The sequence below is a fragment of the Indicator indicator genome, chromosome 9 (genome assembly GCF_027791375.1).
Source record: "Indicator indicator isolate 239-I01 chromosome 9, UM_Iind_1.1, whole genome shotgun sequence".
Taxonomy (NCBI): domain Eukaryota; kingdom Metazoa; phylum Chordata; class Aves; order Piciformes; family Indicatoridae; genus Indicator; species Indicator indicator.
The window spans coordinates 25,320,048-25,334,680 of NC_072018.1; positions in this window are offsets into that span (position 1 = coordinate 25,320,048).

Below are 14,633 nucleotides of genomic sequence, written 5' to 3' on the forward strand. Positions count from 1 at the left end.
TACTTAACTTGGGTATTATAAATTTCAGATTGAAAAGATAAAAACTCTGCAGTATCAGGCTTAGACAGAGAGATGTATTGCCTGGTATAGTTCTAGGTGACTATGTTTAATGCATGGTAATTCTTCTACCCTATTCGTAACCCAATTTCTACAATTTAACACTTTGATTCTTTATGACAGAAGGCAGTGGGGGCTTTGTCATTGCTGTAGAATATTGTCTCAGGTCCTGAATTTAAATAATGAAGGTGAAATCTAAAGTGTCATTTTGTTTTGTTCTGTTTTATTTTTGCTTATCTGGTCAAACCATTCACACTTGCAGCTGCTGTACTAAATGACATATGTCCTCACAGCAGATAATCTCACAGGTCGACTTTAGAGATATTTATATCTCAGTAATCATGCAGAAAGATACAAATACATTGCAAAGAAATCAGAAGTGGCAAAACAAGAGGCAATGTTCTGGAAGTTCCTCAAAAAACTTCAATGCTATCCTGATCACTATATTTACTATTTTTTATCTTTATGAATATGTTCACCCCTATTTTGATTAGGAGAACTCACTTTATGCTGTATAAAGTTAGAATTTACTCGAGTAGATGCTTCATTTCCTTAGCCTGGTTGTGGTTTTGTGAATTTACCTTTTAATAAGTTAGTCTGAAAACAATGAATAATTCTGCTACTTGGTGATACTTCTCGATAAACTGAAGAAGCCTTCTTCAAAAAAGCTTTAAACATTGGCCTAAACATCATTGACTACACTGTGCTGTGATATCACCTGGAGTCCTAGATATTTTCTTATCCAGTGGAATCATTCCTGATCAAAATCCCTCTGGCTAACAGAGTGAGCTTTCTTTCCAAAGTATGAGAAGAAGAAAGGATGTTAGCTCTAATATTTTAATTTCTAAGGAATTGCTTTTATCTATAGGTCTTCTAATTTCACTGCTTTTCTTTCACAATTCAGTCATGGCCATTTTGTAGCACACAATTCATTAAACAGTTGGATACTATGTATTTAAACTGTTTCAGAAGGATTATTTGGGAACAGGGCAGTCACGACTTCCAATAATAATTATTTCCTGTGAGAGAATGAAAAGGATTGGAAGAACACCCATGTTAAATGATGCTGCCCTCACCTAGCATGAGATCAGAGCTTGAGTCATTGCTTATTTCTTTTCAGCCTCCCAGAGACTTTCTCTGCTCTGCCCACTACATCGTGGAGGCAACTTACGAGGTTCTGTCTAGGTTTTTTCACAAGGAACATGGAGTTGGTTGGACCAGCTCAAGCAATGGAGCCTGCCAGATGGACCCACAATCATATTCTTTGTAGCACTTTTAAGGAACAGCAAAATGCCATTGTATAAGTAGTTATATTTATGGGAGATTACTGATGAATGAGCATGGTTAAAGAAATTCCTCTTCTGAGAAGAAATTCAGCTGGAGTTGACCTGGGTGAGCTAGTTTAGCCTGGAATAACTTGACTTGGCTAGTCTTTGAAAGAACAAGCAGTTCCTATTGAACCATTCAGGTCTCTTGGGCAAGTATGTAATAAAGCAATTTTCTAATATGGTTCATTATTGAGATGGGAAATCAGAGTGAAGGAAACAAATTAATTAAAAAGTTGTGTTCTTTTTAAAGTCTTTTTCCTTGTATTACAGGAAAAGAAAACACCCTAATTAAAATTCATATTATCTACTTAGAGTTTATTAAAGTGCATAATTTAGATATGCTAATAGCTAGACTATTTTAAAATTACAATGTATTTAAAATGTATATTCTGCAATTAGTGTTTTTTAAAGTGTGCTGTTTACCCCAAAGATTTAACCAGCTCCAAAATATGAAGGATAATTGCAGTACCACACAAATCTTCTATGAGAAACTCTCATGTCATTTCATCACCTGCTGTAACTGGCATTGCATGGATAGTATTCAAAGTAAACAAGGTTCTATGGCCTTCTACATGAAGGAAGAAATGGACAGGTTTCCTGATGCTTGCAGCACATTTCCAGACCAAAGAGGATCTGAGAAGCAGCTGAATGCTTGCTTTCTGCTTTGACTTGAATCTGAAAGCTTTGGGATGATGTTTACACATTACCAGTTGCCTTTTACCGAAGTCCCATGGATACAAAGCCTGTGAACCCACTGAAGAGGTGGTTGCTCATGAAAACAACCTGATGTAGTTGAAGATGTCCCTGCTCACTGCAGGAGGGTTTGGAATAGATGACTTTTAAAGGTGCCTTCCCACCCAAACCAGTCAACAATTCTTCTGCTGACAATAATGTGTGCCCATGTTCTGCTTAGTCTATACAGATTCATATAGGGTCTTCATCCCTATAGTATTCCAAGCACTTCCTAGTACTGTTTTGAAAGACTTGACTAACATATTATTTCTTTACACCTTCCTCCAGAGAGACATGGCAGCTGGTGAAAGTGAATTTGAGACATTAAGCATGACAAATTTTATACGTGGTATAAGTGTTAACAGTTTAGGAAGAAATTGTGGTAAGGACCAGGACTGAGCACAGGTGCTGTGTAAAAAAAAAAAATGGGCTATGGCAGCCTGCAGCTTTGTGTGCTGTAGTGAGCAGCAAGGCAAGGAAATGAAGATGCTGGAGGAAAGATAGTATTTGTGGGGAATTTGGAAATATTTCTAAAAGACCAGTGTTCTCTAAAACTGAATTTTGCATTCATGGTTAGTATACACAGATAAAATTGCTATGATTTTTATTCTTCATAACAACTCTTCATCTGCTTTACTGAAAAACAGAAATAGATGTAATTATCATTCTTGCTGTGAAATTTCATAGGGAAATTATATTTATCATGTATGACCAATGTTATATAGTACAACAAAACATAACCACACTTAGGAGCAACTATTGAAAAAGGTTCAGCTAAGTGAAGCTTCATGATTAAACAAATGTTACAGAAAGATCAACAAGAATAGAAAACATTTGTGATATTGTATGGACATAAAAATATGTTTGCCATATGCTGCTGAAGCTAGACCATTAAATTGCAGAATGTTACCATTCATGAAGACTCATCAATCTGATGTTACAAAATGCAATTCTTTTGGTGCTGTTTGAAATGGAAGAAGAAAAGATTATTCTTTAATTATTCAACCTGCTACCTGAGATCTGAATATCTGTGTCAATTTTTCTTACCTTTTTGTTTTTTCCCAACAAATAGCATTGGCACGCAGGGACATGGGTTATGTCACCTCACATTCACAAAGAGTGAAAAGAAGGTAAAAGTAACCAGGCATGGTTAAGCTGCTACACTGTGCTTAAACCCCTCCTCTCCAGGAGAGGTTCCATTTTTTGGAGAACCTCCCCTTTTGGAGAACTCCCCTCCACCAGACTGAAAATTCAAAAATTCATGTTAAATGACTACATTTCAGGTATAGAAAATAAATTTATTTAGGTGCCCTGGCTGGGGATATACAACTGTAGAGCAGGAAGATATTTAAGCCTGTGAAGAGTAAATGAAAAAGAGGAGAAGTATTTCTGAAAGCCCTCTCTCTCTTGAACTTCATAGGGGCTAAAGCTAGTGCTTTAGCCCAAGAAATATAGAAACTAGAGTTTAGGTCTTAGCTTCAAAGAACTCAGATGGAAATATTTTTATTTAGAAAAAGAAAACCTGTGTGCTATACAGGGCCATAAGCAAAATGATAGGGTTGTAGGCTAAGTTGAAATAAGAATGTTGTCCCTATGTCCTGTTGAATCTGGCCCTCTATTCAGAAAGATGACAAGGTTGTGCTAAGTGCAAAATCAAAAGCTATCTGATTTCATAACAAATTGGAAGAAATAACAGAGAGCTATGGGAATAGAATGGCATTTGCTAATGTAATCTAGATGGAAGCTCAAGTGCTTGGGGACAAACGTTCAAAGAGAACTGGATTGTGTGACTTCAAGACTCAGAAGAAATGAAAATGTTTTAAACAACTAATTCACCATCAAGATCAAAAGTACCAAAATACTGGAAAATATTTTTTTAGTATGAAAATATGCTCATTGAATAAGGGTGAAATCTTATAGCAGAGTGGCAAAATTTGCCTTCGAGGCAGATCTGCATGAAGAATAAAATCTTCACTATGAATGCAATGGATGAAGCTTGCATAAGAATTATATAACTTCTGCTAAGCTTTGAATTGAGGATTGTATGTAGAGGATAATGGGCAGGAATTTACATTGCAAGAACCTTTTTCACATATGTTATCTAGCTCTAGGCATCCCAACAGATGCTCAGTTCTTCCCTGTTCTCACTTCATGTAGTCACTTGGGGATCTTAGATCCCTCTTATGTTTAAGCCAAGGGAAATCAAACAAAAAGTTGCAGAATTGTGGGAAAAAAAATGAACTGAAATGTTTAGTTAAACACAACTCTCTATACACAATCATATAAATTTTCAGAAGTATTGAAGTATATTCTACTGGTGCCTCCCCCTTTCCAGTTCATAGATATTGTTTTTAGTGTTTCTCAATAGTAAAAGAGTCATAAATATATATTTGGCATTTTTTGCACACACATTGTAAGTTCTGTGATGCTTCCCAGTGCCAGTAGTACAAAAGCAAATGGTGCCAGCTGCTTCATGGTTATAACCACTTATCTTCTGCCTTTTACCCACAAATGGTATAAATAACAACCATTGGTTCTGAGCTGTGTAATTGCTTTGTCAGTGCCTGTTATCACTTACAATAGAGGCTGACTTTCTTCCTAAATTTGTTAAGGATAGAAACATTTAGATTTTAAATGTGAGTTGTTTTTTCAATAATATATAATAATAAACCCTATACCTATTTCCAGCACAATATTTTTCATCTTTAGATCTCAAAGTGCTTCACACAGGATGGTACTACTTCAGCGTGCCTCCTTCTCCTAGTCATAGTCTGAATGTGAAAATCTGAATTGCAAAGAAAGAAATGTCAGCAGAACAGTGCTAGAGCCAAAGCCTGGTCAGGGAGAGTTTCTATCACAGAAGTGAGGGACAGGCTGTGTCCCACAGAAGCTGATAACTCTGGATAGATGAAAATTTTCTTTCTCATATCCAGGCAGAATGTACCCTGAAGCAACTTGTGCTGACTGCCTCTTGTCACCATGAGGCATGTGAAGAGCCTACCTGCCTCTCTTCTATTTGGCCGACTGATTAGACCACTGTGAGCCCTATCTTCTCCAGGCTGAACAACTCTATTCCTTCAGCCATTTTTTCACAGGTTAAGCTCTCCAACACCCTCATCATTTCCCCTGGACCCTCTTGAGTTTTTCTATTTCCTTTTGGAACCTGGAGCTCCAAGGGTGACCTGACAAGTGCTGAAGAGTGAGAATCACACACTCTTGGTGATGCATTCCAGGACTACCAAGGCTTATTGAGCAGAGCTGCTCCCCGGGAAGTCAGACCTTGTCCTGACCATCCCATCTAGGGATAATTCTCTCCCAGATATAAGGACTTTACATTTATCTTTATTAAACCTCACAGAATTATTTTGGCCCAATTTTCCAATTAGCTCTAATTTAAATGTAGAATATGCCTTACTTGCTATAGACTGCTATTGTGGTTTAGCTTCACATAGTCACAGAATCACAGAATCAACTAGGTTGGAAAAGACCTCAGAGATCACCAAGTCCAACCTATTACCCAACACCATAGTCACTTGCTCACTCGCCACTGGTAGGATGTAGGAGGGAATTGGAAGGGTAAAAGAGGTTGAGCCATATGCACACAGGCAAAGCAAAACAAAGAACTCATTCACCACTTCCCATTGGCAGGCAACTGTTCGGCCATCTCCAGGAAAACAGGACTCCAACACATGAAATGGTTTTTGGAAAGACAAAAATCACTCTGAATGTCCCTCCCTTCCTCCTTCTTCCCCCAGCTTCATATACTGAGCATGACATTATATGACTTTTTGGTCATTTGGGGTCAGCTGTCCTGGCTATGTTTCCTCCAAGCTTCTTGATCACCTCTCAGTCTTCTTGCTGGTGGGGTGGTGTGAGAAGCACAAAAGGCCTTGACTTTGTGTTACCATTGCTCAACAGTAAGTAAAACATTCCTGAATTATCAACACTATTTTCAGCACAAATGCAAAACATACAAACTGATGCGAAGAAAATTAATTCTACCCCAGGCCAAACCAGCAGAACTGCCTATCTTAATTCCAGTTTTCACTCTACTGTGGACATTTGTTTTTTGGTTATTTCTGTCCTGCACTCCAATGCATACTGCAGATGGTTCCAGTCTAACAGTCTGTATCTATTGCTGGTGCACTGCCACAAAGCTGTGTTAGAACTATCTTCAAATTAGCTTTCCCAGACATCATTCAGTGCAAGCTGTCTGGCAGGCAGGTAAACGCTGAGCTACTCTGCTGCCAGTACCTGAGCCATCTCCAGCACTGTATAAATGTTTTGCAGTCCCAGAAGTAAATGTGGTTGTTGTATTCCCATGCCTTGGCAGATGGCACTGAAATATACAAGAAAGGCTGTCTTAAAACATACCAGTATCAATCTGACCTCCACTTAATATTCTCAGGCCAGTGGCTTAGTGCCATCTGCAGTAAGACTGTTTCCCCTGTGCAATAATTCAAATGTTTTTCACATTTGGCGTTAGCCAGTAACAGTAAAATAGAAGAAATCATATTATTTGTCAAACATCCAAAAATGGATGACCTCTATAGATGAGAAGTGACAAAAAGAGGAAGAACCTTCATTCAAGCTGGTTCTGGAGGGATACAAACCTCTCCTAGGCAATAGCTTCCGAAATGACCGGGTATGTGTTGGGACTCTGCTGGACCCACAGGACCCACAGGAGTAAGGATATCTAAGCACTTCAAAAGCAAAACTTCAATGGTAGCTTCTTCTGAATTTCTCAAGAAAGTTTATTTTTCTTGTGCTTTCTCTGGTGTGTTAAATTAGTCCCAGATGCAATAGGGAGATTAATAGATCCTTGCCATTTCACTGTAAAAGGCAGAAGATTTACTATCAAAAGAAGAAAACAGACTAACAGGATACCTGCTTAATTCTCAGATCAAAAACCTGCTGATATTCTTTCTGAAATAAGAGGAAATCCATCCTGGTTTTTTACACAGCCTGTGGGTATCATTGAAGCCTGTATGCCGCATGTAATGAAGCAGGTCAACCAAGGTCTTCTCATATATCTTGTGCTGTTATCTTCTTGCTAGAATGGTAATCACAGGTGTCTTTTTTCCTACCTTTATTTACAAATCTGCTGTTCACACATTTCTGTTATACTTCACACCGGCATACAAGTTGGCAGCCATTCAGCTGTTGCTAGAATTGTGTTGAGGTGCAGTTTTGGTTATCCTACTCTACCCCTCAAGATGCCTCTTTAATTGACTTAATGTTATTATTGAAAATTAATTTGAACATAATAGGTTCAACCTTTACAACAATTTGCTCACATTTGCCAAAGCTCTTGCATGACCCAGAGTAGAGCATCACAATTATGTATACTTGGTATGGTTCCATTTTCTGATTTTAAAAATTACTTTTTGTCCTGATTCCAATTTTTTCTGTATATGATATAAAAGAGTTGCTAGCTGGTATCAGTAATCTGTTATGTGCATATATGTATGTATGCACAGAATTAAAAATAATGGCTGTTCTTCAGCAAAGTAAAAAGTGTATGTTTTCCCCTAGTTATCCAAAAAATTGTCATTTTTCTTGAGGCTGTATATAGTATTATGATTAAGAGTGCCAGATTCAAGGAACATGGATTCAGTTTGTGACTCTATCATGAGGTTTCTGCACAATCTTTTAATGTTGTTCCCTGACTCAGTTTTCTGTTTGTAAAATGAAGATTGCATTATTCTCCTTTGCTTGTCTACGTTTTTTAATTTTCTGGACTTTTAGAGTAGAATAATCAGCTGATGTACATGAAAATTGTATATCACAATGGGTTATGTCTTCCCTTGAATCTGACAAAATGTCTGAACAGGCACTGAAATGAGTATCCAGGGAGGAAAATATGGTTTACAGATGTGTCCACTGGAAGCATATTTATTATATTAGGCTTTATGAATTTTAAAAAGTCTATTTATTTGCTTTTTGGCTTTTTCTTTTTCTTAATGGAAGCTTTCAAAATAATTGTGGTATTTGTAACGAAATGAAAACAGTAGTTTTGGACTAATGAAATTTAATTTGAAGGGAATAAAAGTTCCTTGGCTTATCTGGTCCAAACTGCTACTTCAAAGACCTGTGCAGGACCTATAAACCCTACTGTTGTTTTTTAAAAAAGTCAGTGGCTTCCTATTCTTGGCAATGTCAAAAAAACTACGTGAAGCTCAACCTTTAACCTCAACAGTCCCTTAGATTAGACCTTCTGCTCTCGTTCCACATGTGGGGCTCTGGATAATAGGTATCTTCAGGTCCCAGCTGGCAAACAGCCAACCAAACAGGTGGACTTAAGATTTTTGCAGATTTTCTTGGTATGTGTCATGTTGGAAACACAAAGGTTGAAAGGTCGAGGCTTTCAGTCTGGGAAGGTGTATTTTACATCCCTGTGCTTGGATGTGAATTGTATTCACAAGCTGCTGCTACTACACTAGCTTAAGATCTCCTTTCTTACTATTTTCATAAGAAGGGTCTGGTTTAACTCAGACAACTAACTTAGGAGATCAGCAGGTGAAGCACTCCACTTCAGCATAACATTCCTATCTGATGGAAATTAAATACTAGCACATATGCTAGAACACAGTTCCAGCTATCTTTGGGAGCAGATCTTTAGTACAACCTTCAAACTGCATTCATTTTGAATTACTCGACTCTTCAAGGGAGAGTATGACTGAAACACACTGAGATACTCTTCTCTACTGTAGCATCTAATGAAATTCTTCAACATTAATTGTAATACTCAGGACTTGCAGAGGTCACCTCCAAAGATAGATTCTAACAGGCTCACCTTCCTGACTTTCAATAAGCACGGAGTCTGGACTCTATCCATGTCTGATTTGAAAGCCCAAGGCTTTAAAGTGATCCCTTGCTCTAAGCTGTACTTAGTGTTCTACCACCAGCAGAGAGAAATGTCAAACTCTTGGACTTGGGCTGTCTTCATCTCCTGACCTCAGAGATTTCTGTTGCTATCTAAAAATATTTCCTAACTTCACACATTCACAGTTCTTACTTTGGAACAAAGTTTTGGGGAAGAACTTGCAGCTCCAATGCATCTGAGAATGCATCTGTAAGGATCATATTGATGCTCAACTATCTTATCTGAACCCTGGCTCACATCATCATCTAGATGCAGTGGTATCATAGGTAGGGATTACAGTCCCAGTAAAGCTCACCCACGCTTTTACTGTCGTCTTCAGAAAGCTCTGCCAATCAGCTGTGCCTCATGATACAGTCTACTTTCTGTTCTCACAAATGTAAGGCAGAATCACTACTTGTGGGATGTCCGTTCATCACTAGGCTAAGCTCACTTTTCCTTACAGACATTTAAAAAAAGTAGCTTTAAGCACATATAACTAAAGGCACAACATATGTATACACACACAAGACTTTGTCAAGCACTTCATGATACCCTTGTAATATCTTTTGATTCTTTATTATCATCTAGATTGTAATTTATTTACATTTTTCTAAATCTCTGCCAACACCCTAAGTTAGAAACCAGCTGCTTTTCAGAAATAGTCTGGTCCTAGGCCATTTGGCCAACTAGCCACATAAGACTAAAGGAATCTGGGATTGAGACAAAAATTAAGAGTAACTCCTCATGACTGATTCCCTTTGGGAGCACAAAGACATCAATGCAACAACTTTTAAGTGCTGAAATAAAGACAGAAATATGGGGCATATGATGAGTGATTTATTCATTAATGAGTCTTGATTTATTCATTAATGGCATATAAATAATACACTGTACCTTCTCCCATTTGTGGTATTTATTGAAAAGTGGCTTGTCAGCTGGCAATTTTTTGTAAGGAGGAAAATGACCTCATGAGAAATTAATGAGGTTGCCATATTTTCCATTAATTGTAAAGTATCACACAAAGTCTCCAAATTCATAGATACAAAAACGTGCTAGGACTGGTAGCACAGCAGCTCTTCTATGCCTTGATCCCGCAATGCATTGCTGGAAAAGTTAAATTATTCCTCACAAATGTAACAAAACATGACTATTGTTGAACAAAGTTCATCGATGTCTGTGGCCATTGTCAGCATTTAATGAATGTAACATGGTGCTCCAAGCAGATACGCTCCTGCTTAACTTCCCATTCGAAGGATATGAAAAGACCTTTCAAATTGAAGCTATTTTTGAAGAAGAAAGGCAAAAAATATAATCTTAGAACATTTATTTAATATCTAGAAAATTTAAAGAAACAAAGTAATTTTTTAGACTGTCTCTTAGGAAGAATTTCTTCAGTATGAAGACGGTGAGACTCTGGAATAGGTTGCCCAGAGTGGTTGTGGATGCTCCCTCCCTGGAGATGTTTGAGGGCAGGTTGGATGAAGCTTTGAAGTCTAGTTGAGAAGTGCCCCTGCCCATGGCAGGGGTGTTGCAGTAGATGATCTCTGAGGTCCCTTTCAACCTAAGCCATTCTATGACTTTTTAAAATAACATGTCTTGAGATTTTATTTGTGGGATCCAACTTGAAGCTAGTATTGTGCTGAACATGTGGAAATATCAGCATCAGCTTAACTCCAGTAGCAGGACTGTCAAAATGACTTTAGAAAATAGAAATTCTTTTGGCTTTCAGAGGGATGAATATTTTACTGTGTAGGAAATAAAGTCCTGGTTGTTCTTCAGCTTTGTCTGTCAAAAGTCATAAAGACTGTATTTTAGGCTGTATTTTAGGTTTATTAAAATTTAATTAAAAATTAACATTGATAATGTTCTATAACCTGACTTACTAATTTGTTCCACATCTTAATTATGCTTAGCACTATGATAAATCACAAGTGAAATTCAGACCTTTCTGCTGAAGAAAGGGAAAGATTGTTCGTGGTAACAACCCACATCTACTTAGGGACTGAGATTTTACTGGAAAACATTGAGGCTGATGAGTTGCCTGGGTCCATAACATAACAAAACACAGAGCAGTTGCACTGACATGACATTTATTTGTTTAGGAAGCTTATAGGTGAAAGATCCACTGGTGAGAAACACTGTGAGGGAAAAAAAACAACATTTAATGTTTTAATACAAGATCAAATTTACAGATCTATTAGAACTGAGGTGAAACAAAAATGAACAATAAAACATAGCCATATTGGAAACTGTTTCTCTGCAACTTCATCTCCATTGAAATGGTCAGAAATTTTTCTCTTTAAAAAAAAATCAATTTTGGGAAAAAAAATCAATCAGCTGTAAGCATCTGCTTTATTACTGGAAAGTCTATGTGCAACTTGCAGTTACCCATATTTAAACATGATGATTCGAATAGATTTTTTTATTTCTGCAGAAATTGATAAAGCTGTAGGCTGAGCTCTCCACATCTTCTGTGTTCAATTTTGTTTGCCCCGAGAGGGAAGTGACATGAACAGTTTGCAATGGTTTAGTGTAAGGGTTAAACTGCCTGTTCCCCCAACACAAAACTGAGAGGAAGAGTAACACATGCAGCTCAGGGCTGAGACAAAGAGATAAGAGTTTCATGTAACATATCATAAGCACAATGAGTAATTACCTTAGCTAATAATCTAATTATTAGGAAAAAAACCATCACAAAACAGAAAACCAAAACCAGCAGCTACCTCACTCCTACTCTTTCCACCACCTTACCTATAGAAAAAAGCCAACACCCAAGCACCCGGAACCTGGAACAGGAAGCCTCCCAGGTTGCAATCTGAACTTCAAGCCCCAATAATACCTTGTTCCAGTTAGCGCTTTCATTTTTTGAAGCTGGCATGAGTGTAGCATGGTATGAATAACAGCAGCAGGTTCAGCTCAATCCAGGACATACCCATAACAATAGGGATAGATTTTACCAGATTGTTAGAGGTTGTCCTCACAGCATGACTGCTTACATTGCACATCTAGCCCCACAATCTCACACTGGTGAGTCAGGACATGCACAAGAGAGTTTTGTGAATGGTAGCACTATGCACAGAGTGCTCTCCAGAGGTTTTCAAACTGATTTATGGGTAGAATACTCTGGACTAACACTTCTCAGCTTGTTTCATGACAGCTTACATTTTCCTTTCATCCTTGTCATTCTAAGTAATCTCTCCAGTTGGTAACAACATGTGTTGTTACACATCTTTCCCTTTTAACTTCAGACTCTATTCAGCTCTATGCCTGGAGTGACTAAGATATCAAAGTCAGCCACAGGTTCCACATTTTGGATGGAAAATAAATTAGCAATATCAAATCTGAAGGCAGCTTTGATTATCTTTGCCACCACTGGTGCTTTTCAACATCACCACTTTGTTCGCCCACACTCTACCAACTCAGTTCTAGGGGTATCTTAGAGAAAAGAGAGGTTATAGCATTCAGACCTATTAAATAATGAGAAATGTGTGGTATGGTTAATTTGTGTGGATGCATGCCACAGCCTTTACAGAGAAAAATCAGTCCCTGTCTTCTGGGTGATGGAGTTCTGTTACTCTGTTGTTCAGAAATGGAAACATGATAAACCCCAGAGAAAAGAAACTTCTTGGAAAATTTTTAGCACTGTCCATTTAAGTACCATTAATTTTTAAACTATATTTTATTGTTAAAATCTGATAACAGCAGACTTCAGGGAGCATCTGTCAGTGTCTGGCATCTCACTTTCAGAGGAAACTTCTTGCTTTGGGCTTGGGTTTCTTTTTTTTTTTTACATGAGTTTTTTTACTAATTACTTCTATTTCTCCTTAAAGAAACAAACTTTTGTAGGTTGTCCGATGGCTATAGATTCACCAGACTCCTTGAGACCTCAGCTGAATCTTCTGAAATGGGAAGCAGTTTAGCTAGAGGGAAATTTGTATGCATGCATATACATGTAGATGTATGTGGAAAATGCAAATCACACAGAGTATAAATCCAGCCATTAGGCCTCCACTAAATTCTTTCCTCAACTAAAAATCCCACGAACTAGATCTTAATTTCTGGTGGTAGGTAAGACGACTATTTCTTCCTCCCTATAATTACTGGCAGTGTCTTTATCCCTGCATCTTTTTACATCTGCCTGAGAAGCATTTTTATACCTAGATAAGGACTGGTATATCTCTGTCTCCATCTTGGCTCTGCCACAATCCTAGATTCAAATCTGCCTCTTCAGTATCCTTTGTAGGATTCCTGAAAAGCCCCCAAAATTTTTTGGCTTGCAACAGCTCTACTCTCATAGTACCACCCCCACCTGCTACAGTGGGGTTAGGCTGATTTCTTCACGCATAGCCCCTGCATCACTGTGGCTGTTCAAGCAGTGACTAGAGATTTATGTGAACAAGACTGCAGGATGAGCACATTGGAAACATTTCCATGTACTGAAATTTCTTGGCAAAAATCTAATCCATGTCTTGGTCTAGTTATATGGTTTTATGAGTGCTCAGTTCTTGTACTTGTCTTTACCAGCAATATGTTTTCTGTGGGACAACATACATTATGTGCATTATTATAGTACAGTGAGTTGTTAATTGTCTTCCTCCCAGGTTTTTATTGGAAGAAAAAGAAACATAGAAAGACATTTCCCTCTAATAAAGAAAAAGGAGCTACAGGAAAATAGTAAAATCTTTAAAGTTTCTTTCCATGCTTTGTTACAGATCTTCTCCCTATCCTGATTTCTTGCAGTGTTTCTGGGGAAATAGCACCTTTTATGGAATTTATGGGGAAAATGCCCAAATAATATTAGAGAAAATGTGCCCTAGCCCTTCCAGTGCTGGGCAATTTCTGCTTTTAAAAACAAAGAAACGCGAACACAGTTTTATTACATGCAGGCACAAAGATAAAGAAAGGAAAAGTTGCACCAGTTACGCTTTTTATGCAGCGGGCTTCAGACTATTTCACTGAAGCTCCTAATATGCTCCTGTTTCTTATATGCCTGGTGAAATAATCATTCTGAAGCTTCTCTTCAGCTAAGCTTAGCCTAGAAAATCTTACTCAGTTACAAAAGAACAACTTTCCTTCCTTGAGTACCATGGGATAATTACTTTAGGGAGATTACTAACAAGATATCTGACCCTGAAGTATAAGATGTGGAAAGAGAAAATACTATCTCCTGTATTTCTCTAGAGGACTTTCAAAAGAATTCTCTCTGGGAATGGATCTGCCATACTGAACTAAAAGTCAATTATTTGAAAAAGAGATAAAGTATCCTTCCTCAGGACATTGTAAATAAAAAAGATGTGAAAATGAGATTCTTACATGCAATTATAAAAATGTCATGTGAATTAAAAAAAATACATATTCTTTGTTATAAATACCTTACATGTCTATAAAAGGGGAATAACTATTGAGCTTAGGTCTTTTGATACCAAATAATTCCTTTTAGCCCATAATATAAAAGAAAACCTTTCCTAGAATGGTCTTGAGACAGGCAGAATAATGAAGATTAACAATCATAAATCCAAACTAAACATCACTACATTGCTATTTCGTTCTATTCACAATGATTAATCCGTGTCCACTTTCCACGAACATAGAAACCACCCAATTTGGTGTTAATAAGGAAAGATATTGGTTTTTTAAATGTCAATAATGTT